This window comes from Dipodomys merriami, unplaced genomic scaffold, assembly GCF_024711535.1.
Source record: "Dipodomys merriami isolate MVZ:Mamm:240054 unplaced genomic scaffold, mDipMer1.0.p SCAF_1, whole genome shotgun sequence".
Lineage (NCBI taxonomy): Eukaryota > Metazoa > Chordata > Mammalia > Rodentia > Heteromyidae > Dipodomys > Dipodomys merriami.
The window spans coordinates 75,564,582-75,574,858 of record NW_027202270.1 but is presented as its reverse complement, the minus strand read 5'-3'; the positions used below and the strand labels follow the sequence as shown (position 1 = coordinate 75,574,858).

The 10,277-nt window shown below is 36.4% G+C and overlaps 1 non-coding gene across 1 annotated transcript; it reads right to left on the bottom strand.

The window, feature by feature from the left end:
* Window positions 1-948: 948 nt before the first annotated feature.
* Trnav-cac (transfer RNA valine (anticodon CAC)) lies at window positions 949-1,028 on the bottom strand. Its single transcript has one exon. It is a non-coding gene; the product is annotated as a tRNA-Val (tRNA).
* Between the last annotated feature and the right edge of the window lie 9,249 nt (window positions 1,029-10,277).

Sequence of the window (10,277 nt, the reverse complement as noted above, 5' to 3'; positions counted from 1 at the left end):
TACTATTGAGTAAAGTTTTCTATTATGTAATTATGATTATGACATTTTGGAATATATGGACTTGTTTTAAGGGATATGAGATTTGGGAGCAATCTCATAGCAACTCTGACGTCAGATAACTTTCAAAATCAGACCATAGTAGCTTTGCTTAGGCATCATCCAAGGTCTTTAATCTCTTCCTCTTTGTGTATTACTAGATAAATATTTATTCAGATAAAATAGGGTCTGTTCAGAGCATGCTATATACCAGGGGAGTCAGCTGCCACCTTCTGCTTCTGCAGAGTCAAACACATGAAGAATAGGGTGGAATGTTGTTGGTGGGGGGAATAAGAAATGGTCTCAACTATTTTCTGATCAGACGTTGTTGGATTGGGAAAGCTAGAGGTGACTTCATAGAACTGAAACATCTCATTTGATTGGTACAATATTCATATTTGGCATTTCTGGTAAGTTTTGTTGGAAGAGGGACAAGAGGAGGGAAGCTAGTTGTCATTCGCCAAATTCTAACTATTATGACATGATTGTTGCAAAAATTGGGGTTTGACTTCCTGGACTGGTTGCTGTAGAATCTGTGGTTTGGCTTCCTGAGATGATGACTGCAAAAAATATGGATCAGAGTTCTAGTTCAAATATGGTTTTGACATCGTCAGGCTTTTCATACCCTTTTTGGTAAGTCTGTCTCTTGTGTGAGAGATTTAATAATTTATTGAAGTCTAAAGATTAGATTTTAATCTCCTGGGTACTATCTAAAGATTAGATTTTTACCTCCTAGGCACTCTCTAGTTGTCTCTATTTTCACTGGTATCATAATATTTTTGTGCCTTTCCTTTTCTCTTCTTTTTTTTTTGTCGGTCATGGGGGCTGAACTCTGGGCCTGGGCACTGTCCTTCAGCTCTCCAGCTCAAGGCTAGTGCCCTATCACTTGAGCCAGAGATTTTGGCTTTTTTCTGCTTATGCGGTACTGGGAATCGAACCCAGGACCTCATGCATGTGAGGCAAGCACTCTACCACTGAGCCAACTTCCCAGCCCTTTTGTGCCTTTTCCATTTCTGTATCATTATGGCAATCATGTAAAGAGAGAGAGAAGTTGTATATCTCTAGATAGAATTTAATGGTTTAATACCATAACCAATATGATAAGACATTTCTTATGATGTGTTGGAATTAGGAAGCCCTATTGGCCAATGTAGACCATGAGAATAAATCTGCTAAGTCATTATGTATAATACGTATATAGCTCTAAACATAACAAGGATTATTAGCCAGGTCTCAGAGAAATCTAGAGGCCCATGAATGTCCATCACTTTTTGTGCCAATGAGTTTAGATTAATTTTGTGAGCTCTAGGGAAAATGGTAATATCACTAACTCTCCTGACAGACTTAATGGTAAGTCCATCCCAATCGTTTCTAGTTGCATAATTCTCACCAATTAAAACACTGCTCTGATTGTTTGCTTGAATAATGAGGTGGTAATTCAAAAGTCATATTTCTCTGATATCTTTTCCAACAGACAAAATCTTCTGGCTCATGATCATAAAGACTGTTTACAATGATGAGGGAAGAGAGGCTGAGGAAGATGGTGGAAGTGCAGCTGGGTCCAACTTAGCTCTCTCCAAGAAACCAGTTTTAGCATCCCAGAAAAGTCCATAGTTAGTCACACCAAGTGAGCTGTAAGAGTAGAGATTTTGGCCAGAAAGGAAACAATCAGTAGGCTGGCTCAAGAAGACAGACTTGAGTGCACAGCTGTGGTGGAGGTCAGACATAGTTGAGACAAAGGCACCAGAGTCAGACTGCATGTGGCTTTTTGCTCACCTCAAGCCTGAACTGGATGACTAGGAGCAGAAATTCATATTCCTTGGCCACAGACAGACGTAGATTGTGGATGGCCCAAAACATCAAGGGAATGCAGTGAGCACCATCCCCTGAAAAAGACATCCTCACTGCTTCTCACAGAACAGCTTTTGGAAGGTGGCCTTCTCCTGTCATCTGAGAACACCATCTTTGATATTGGCATAGAGCCTGCCACACAGCTAGCAGATAATGCGGCCTGAGAAGCAGCAATTGTGAGCCGTTTTTCAACAGGGCAAATGAGAAGGACCAGTGAGAATCAGCTTTGACCAGGGGAATGTTGCCCAGGAAGGAAGGAAGCTCCTCCCAGTGAGGGACAATTGTAACAGGTAGGCACAGCAAGAGGCAGCCTTGCCCATCTGCAGCAAGCAAAGACATTCCAGTGATATAGCAGCTAACCCTGCAGCTTAGCCTGCTACAGGAATTAAAAAGCCAAAAGGCTGTAAAATCTCACTGGGAAAAAAAATAATAAAAAACTGTAAAAGCCAAGAGCAGTTCCACATTGGGCCAAAAGAGAGTCTTAAAAGCTAAACTCTCGGGGGGGGAAAAACACTGATTCTGACACCCCATAACCTCAACCACACTCAAGTTCACTAGCAGAGACTCCAAGTAAGAGAAACCAGCCAACTCCTTCCTGCATTACACAGAAAACAAATTACTATCCCTCTAAATTAGGCTTGGAAGAGGGACACAAAACTCCAAGTTGTAAGGCAGAACTTTTTTCTGCCTGGCCAAACAAACTGATTTGAGAAACTAAGCCACAAGGAAAACTGACCACAGCATGGAAATCAAAAGCTCCATAAAGAGACTTTAGAGGACATAGGGAGACACAAATTCCCCCAAATAAATTGAAGAAATTTTTTTTCTAATTATAATTTTTAAATTTTTCTATTTTTAATTTTAATTTTATTTTTCCTATTTTTAGTCATTATCTTCTTCTTCATTGCTGTTCTGTTCATTCCAAGATACATACACATACATTGTGTGCATAATTAATTCAGACATATTTTGGTTACTCAATTTTCTATTTCTCAATCTTAGTATTCTTAATTTTAGTGTTACTTTATCCATATATGATTTTTAATTTTTTTTTATTTTTAATTTTTTTTATTTTTATTTTTTGTGAACACACTGTACAGAGGGGTTACAATTACATGGGCAGGTTAATGCGTACATTTCTTATCAAGCATTGCAGTCTCCTCCTTTGTTTACCCTTCACATCCCTTCCCAGCCTCCCCCTCCCACCTCCCCACCCAATCCTCCCTGATCCCCCCCCCATGATTTTTAAAATTTTTTATATTTCTTTCTTTCTGGTTTTTTCTTTTCTGTTTTTATCTTTTATTTTTTCTCTGTATTTATGTCTTAGTTTTCTTTCATCTGTACCTTTCATTCTCTACATTACTCTTATTTTCTCATTCTATTTCTCATTATATCTCTTAATCTTTCTTCTCATTTTATCTCAATCCATTTTCCTTTATTTTTGGCCTTTTACTTCTTTGTTTTCTTTAGTCTGTTGATCACTACTTGTTTGTCTTTGATCTACACTGTATCTGTATCTATTTTGACTATAACAAAGTGGCTCATTGTGTTATCCTTTTGATACAGATTGTTTTAAAGCTCATGACAATTTTTTTTCATTAATTACCACTATATATAACCCCCACTCCTACATCACATACCTCTCTCCTAACAAAGTAACACAAAGATAGATAGGGGAATACCTATCTATGATTTTGGACCTCTAAAATCGATACAATTACAGGGTTCAGGGTTGGTTTATCTCTTAAAACTATGTTCTGTGGTGGTTTTGGATCCAAAAAAGGAGAGGTAAAGTGAATATACCTATCTAGGATTGTGAACCTCTAAAATCTGTACAACTACAGAGCTGTAGGTTGGTTCTTATCTTAAAATTGTGTTGTAGTGTGGTATTAAATTTGCTTTCATTTCCAAATAGTCACAACAAGCCATAGAAACACAGAAAAATAGCAGCTCAGGGAACCTCAACTCCCACTCAAAATAAAGTCAACAAATCAGTCAATGAAATACCTGAAGGATAGTTCTCAAAATGCCCCACAATATTACTGGTAAACATGCTGAATGAAAAGACTGAAAACTTGCATATGGCTATACGTTAGTGTTATGAGGCTAACCAAAGATTAATAGAGGAATTCATGGAATCCACAACTAGAAAGTGGAATGAATTCTCACAGTAGGAAAGGGTGTTCAATGAAAGTATAGCCAGTCAGCTAAAGGATTTGAGAGGTAACACTGAAAATCTAATCAAGGAAGTAAAGAAGTCCATACAAAATTTAAAATAAAGCTTCAACAAAGAAGTAGAAGCCATTAAAATGGACCAATTAGAAGGAAGAAAATAAAGTTCAAGGTAAAAGCCTTGACAATAGATTAGACGATGAAGAATGTAAAATCTCTGGAATTGAAGATAGTCTAGACCTTATAGAGAAAGAACATACAAAAATTCAAAACAAATCAGACCAGACCATTACAGTACATCCTAGCACCTCATTGGAATCTGCACAGGATCCATAGAGACTAAGGAAAGGATCCTTAAAGCTGTCAAGGAGAAATCACCTATTATCACCTAATCAATCACCTATAAAGTACAACCAGTAATAATAACAGAATAACTACAGATTACTCAGCAGACACCATGAAAGCAAGAAAAGCCTGAAATGTGGAATAGTGTACCCAGCTAAACTCTCCTTCATAACCGAGGGACAAATAAAAACCTTCCACAGCAAAGAAAAACAGAAACAATACATCTCCATCAAACCAGCAGTACAAAAGGTAATTAAAGATGTCCCACACATAGAAAACCAACAAGAACATGATATAGGCAGAAAAACAGGCCTTAAAGAGAGAACCACATAATCATAGTAAGAATTGATGAGGCAGAGCACCTAAGAAAGTATATACCATGGTTGGAACTGCCAAACACCTCTCAATCCTAATTCTCAATATTATTGGATTTAACTGTTAGTTGGATCAAAAAGCAAGACCCATCTATCTGCTCTCTTCAGGAGGCACACCTTGCCCACAAAAACAAAGATATTCTGAAAGTGAAAGACTGGAATAAAATATATCAAGCCAATAGCCCCCATAACCAGGCTGGATTTGTAATCCTAATATCAGATAAAATAAACTTCAAATTAAAATTAGTGAAAAGAGATAAAGAAGGACATTACATACTAATAAAGGAATCTTTCCTACAGAAGGATGTAAACAATTTTAAATACCTATACACCAAATGCTGCAGCACACAAATTCATCAAACAAACACTACTTACCCTACAATCACACATAGATTCCAGCACATTGATTGTTGACGACTTTAACACACCACTGTCTCCTTTGGATAGATCAATCCAGTAAAATGCAACAGAGAAATTTCAGAACTAAACAACTGCATAGACTAACTAGACTTAATCAACATCTACAGAATATTTCATTTAGCAGCATCAAAATATATGTTCTCATCAGCACAAGGAACATTTGCAAAAATAAACCACATTTTAGGTCACAAAACAATCTGTGCAAATTGAGAAATACTGAAATTATTCCCTGCATTCTACTAGATCACAATGGAATAAAATTAGAGTTCAACACCAAAAGCCTCCATAGAAAATTTTGTAACTACAGGAGATTGAACAACACATTGTTGAATCACCAGTGGGTCTATAAAGAGATCAGGAAGGAAATTCAAACGTTCATAATATTTAACAAAAAATGAACATACAAAATACAAGCTCCTCTGGGACACAGCAAAGACAGTACTGAGAGGAAAATTTATAGCTCTGAGTTCCTACATCAACAAATCAGAGAAATCTTAAAGAAATAATTGAAAAATACACATTAATCTCCTTGAAAATGAGCAGTAAGCCAAACCCCAATCCAGTAGATGGAAACAAATAATTAAAATTAAATCAGAATTAAATAAGCTACATGCCAACACAACCAAAGCAAGGATCCACAAAACAAAAAGTTGGTTCTTTGCAAAAATTAACAAAATTGAGAGACCTTCAGCAAATCTGACCAAAAAAAAAAAGGAGGGAAAAAAGAACATACCCAAATAAAATTAGAGATGATAATAAGAACTACATGACAGAAACAAGCAAGATTCATACATCATAAGGGAATACTTTGCAAACTTTTATGCTAACAAATTTGAGAATCAGGAAGTAATAGAAGAATGTCTAGCAAATATTGATATGCCCAAACCAAATGAAGAATATCTAAACCAACTAAATAGACCCATACCCCCACCCCCATCCAAGAAAAACCCAGGACCAGATGGATTCATGGCTGAATTCTGTAAGACCTTCAAAGGAGAACTCAGTCCAATACTCCTGAAACACTTCAATGAAATTTGAAACTAAAGATCAATACCAAACTGTTCTAAGGCCAGCATAACTTTCATCCCCAAACCAGATATGGACCAATAAAAGAAACAGAACTATAGTCCCATTTCTTTAATGAACATTGATGCAACACTTCTCAAAATTCTGCCCAACTGATTTCAACAACTAATCAAAAAATTCATATACTGTGATCAAATGGGATTCATTTCAAGGATGCAAAACTGGTTCAATATATGCAAGTTAATTAATGTAATTCAACACATAAATATAAGTAAGAACCACATGACCATCTAAATAGATGCAGAAAAAGCATTTTACAAAATATAATACCCCTTTGTGATGAAAGCTCTGGATAAAGTATGAATCTATGGAACATTCCTCAATAAAATAAAGGGTGTATATGACAAACATACAGCTAGCATTATACTTAATGGTGAAAAGTTAAAACCATTTCCTCTAAAATGAATGAAACAAGGGTGTCTATCTTCTCCACTCCTCTTCAATATAGTACTGGAATTCTTAGCCAAAGGAATAAGGCAAAAAAACAAACATAAAGGGGATCAAAATAGGGAAAGATGAAGTAAAACTCTCCCTTTTTGCTTATGACAAGATTCTGTATTTAAAGAACCCCATAGAATCAATCTTCTCCTGAGTTACTTGGGCTGACCCAAAACTTTGGTGAAGTAGCAGGATATGAAATTAACCCACAAAAATCAGTAGCTTTTCTGTATACCAACAATGAGGAGAGTGAAGCTGAAATCAGAAAAGCAGCTCCCTTTGTAATAGCCTCAAGAAAAATACCTAAGAATTAACCAAAGAGGTGAAGTTTTCTATGATGAAAACTTTAAAAACTGGAAAAGGGAAATTAAAGCAGATTTAATGAAGTGGAAAACCTCCCATGCTCCTGGATTGGGAGAATTAACATCATGAAAATGGCAATACTGCCAAAGCGATCTATAAATTCAATGCAATATCCCAACAACATTCTTTAATGAAATAGAAGAAATAATCTAAAATTTCATATGGAACAAGAAAAGACCCAAATAGCAAAAACAATCAGCAGGAAGAACAGTGCTGGAGGAATATCAATGTCAAATGTTAAACTCTACTGTAAAGCAGCAGTTATAAGAACAGCTTGGTGCTGGCACATGAACAGGCCTGAGGACCAATGGAATAAAAACCGAAGACCCAGACATGATCCCACAGACCTATGGCCACCTAATCTTCAAAAAGGAAGCCAAAATTATCAGATGAAAGAAAGATAGCCTCTTCAACAAATGGTGCTTGCAGAATTTGCTACACACAGGTAGAAAATTGAAGTTAGATCCTTCAATATTACTCTGCACCAGAATCAACTCCAAATGGATAAAAGACCCTGAGGTAAAAGCAGAGACCCTGAATATATTACAGGAAGGGATAGGACCTATGCTAGGGCTCCTTGGCATAAGTCAAAACTTTCTAAATACAGATCCAGAAAGATAACAAATCAAAGAAAGACTGGATAAATGAGATTGCATTAAACTTCAGAGCTTCTGCATGGCAAAGTACATAGCCAGCAAGATCAATAGAAAGCCTACAGATTGGGAGAAGACCTTCACTAGCTATACCCCAGACAAAGGTCTCATATCAAAAATATACCTAGAGCTCAAAAAATTTATGTCCCCCATAACAAATCCCCAAAGAAACAACCCACCCATTAATAAGTGGGCTACAGAATTAAAAAAGAGACTTCTCTGGAGAGGAAATAAGAATGGTCAATAGAAATGCTCAACATCACTGGTCATAAAAGAAATGCAAATCAAAACCACATTGAGATTAGTGGCTATCATTAAGAAAACAAATAACCAATGCTGGTGAGGATGTGGCCAAAAGGGAACACTACTACTCTGTTGGTTGGAATTCAAGCTGGTTCAACCACTCTGGAAGGCAGTATGGAGGTTCCTCAAAAGACTAAAATGCCCACTCCTGGGCATTTTTCCAAATGATCTCAAGCTAGACCAGACTAAAGCTACCAGCACAGCTATGTTCATTGCATCATCATTTACCATAGCTAAGATATGGAACAAACTCAGATGCCCCTCAATAGATGAATGGATCAAGAAAATATGATATTTATCTCTATATATATATGAATTCTATGCTATCAGAAAGAATGACATTGCCTCATTTGTAAGGAGATGGAGAGATTTAAGAAAAAACATATTAAGTGAGGTAAGTCAGACCCAAAGAAATATAGGCTCCATTGTTTCCTTCATTTGTAATAATTAGTATATGTTTGGGATAGTCCTAGCAGAGGATCACAATAACTCTATAGCTATGTACATATGACCATATAAAATGATCCTGATCAAATGGAAAGGCTTGGAAAAATTATATTATGTGAAGTAAGCCAGGCCCAAAGAAACATAGGTCCCATGGTTTCCCTTATTTGCAATATCTAGTATATGTTTGAGTCAAGAAAAGGTCAGATAAGTTGATGTTAGGGAAATGAACCCTAAGATATTTATTCAAATGTTTTTTTTCTTTCATGCGATTGTTTCTAACACATTTATAAGATTATTTCTTTGTTGCTTTGTATGTTCCTCCCCCACAGTAAAACTACTGTTTTCACTGTATTTGATGTCGGTATAATTTGTGGAGGGGAAGAGGAAAAACAAATCGTTTAAATAGGGATACAGGTGGACCCATTGCAACAATGACAGGTACAAGTCGTTATGTCGAAAACGAACTTTACTTTACAACTTTGGTGGGGGGGGAGCGGGGAGGATTGGGGGTGGGATGGGGGAGGATGGGAAGGGATGGGAAGGGTAAACAAAGGAGGAGGCTGCAATGCTTGATAAGAAATGTACTCATTATCTTGCCCATGTAATTGTAACCCCTCTGTACAGTATTTTTACAATAAAAAAAATAAAAAACAAAACAAAAAATGATCCTGATCAAAATTAACTTCAAGATATGGAAACAAGAGGTTCTTTTTTTTTAATGCACTGTGTGAATTTATTTCTTTTTTCTTTGATTCTTTTTCTCTGATTTGTTGTCCCTGTTTTTGATTTTGGTACCCTGTGTCTTTTATATACATTTATCTGATTTGTAGAAGGGAAGGGGAATAAAAAGATGATGAGGCAAAGGGTGAACCAATGCAATAGCTATAATCACAGGACACTATGTTGTAAAGGACCTTTTCCACTTGAGGGTGAGAAAAGGAGTTGTCAGGGAGGAAAAATGGGAGAAAATGAGGGAGGGGGTAACAATGCTTGACAAGAAATGTACTCATTACCTTTACTTATGTAACTGTAACCCCTCTGCACATCACCCTTACAATAAAATAAAATAAATTTTTTTAAAAAGATGAGGGAAATCCAATCTTACATATCAGTTGCTTGCAGGATTTTTAACATGTCTATATGCAGCAGTCAGTCTAGTATAAGAGATTTTTAAAAATCCCAAAATATATTGGCTAATTCACTAGGTGATGAACTGATAAATAGCCTCAAATGAGGGGACTGAAGAATCATAAGAGCTAATGGGAGCACTTTTGGTCAAGTAAGCTCAAGAACTTCTGAGAATTTTGCTATTTTAATACAAGAATGCTATTGATCCTTTTTGACTTAAAATGAAGATGGTGAGTGGTCAGAACACGTAACCTTTGTAAAAAGTAATACCCGACAGCTCTTTTACAATTCCTATAAAGAATATTCCTTTGCCACTTGATAAAAGAGTTGGTCAACTCAAGGTTGGAAACATAAAATCAAGTAGCTTTTTAGTGACTGTAATTTGCAGCTTTTTGGCAAGTAAGTACCTCAATCCATGCTGCAACACTCAAGCACTAAAATACATTCAGATCTCTTGGAGGGCAATCCATTGGAAGCTATTCAAAAGTCTTTCAGGCTTTGCTTCCAGGCCAGGTCCCACTTTGACAGGTTTTGCCGTGATTATATTGTTGATAGTTCACCCATGTCCCCCTCAAACCGCTTAAAACTTTAAAAATTTCCCTGCCAATGTTAATTTAAAATTCTAAGCAATCTGTCTATATCATTATGAGTAGTCATAGAA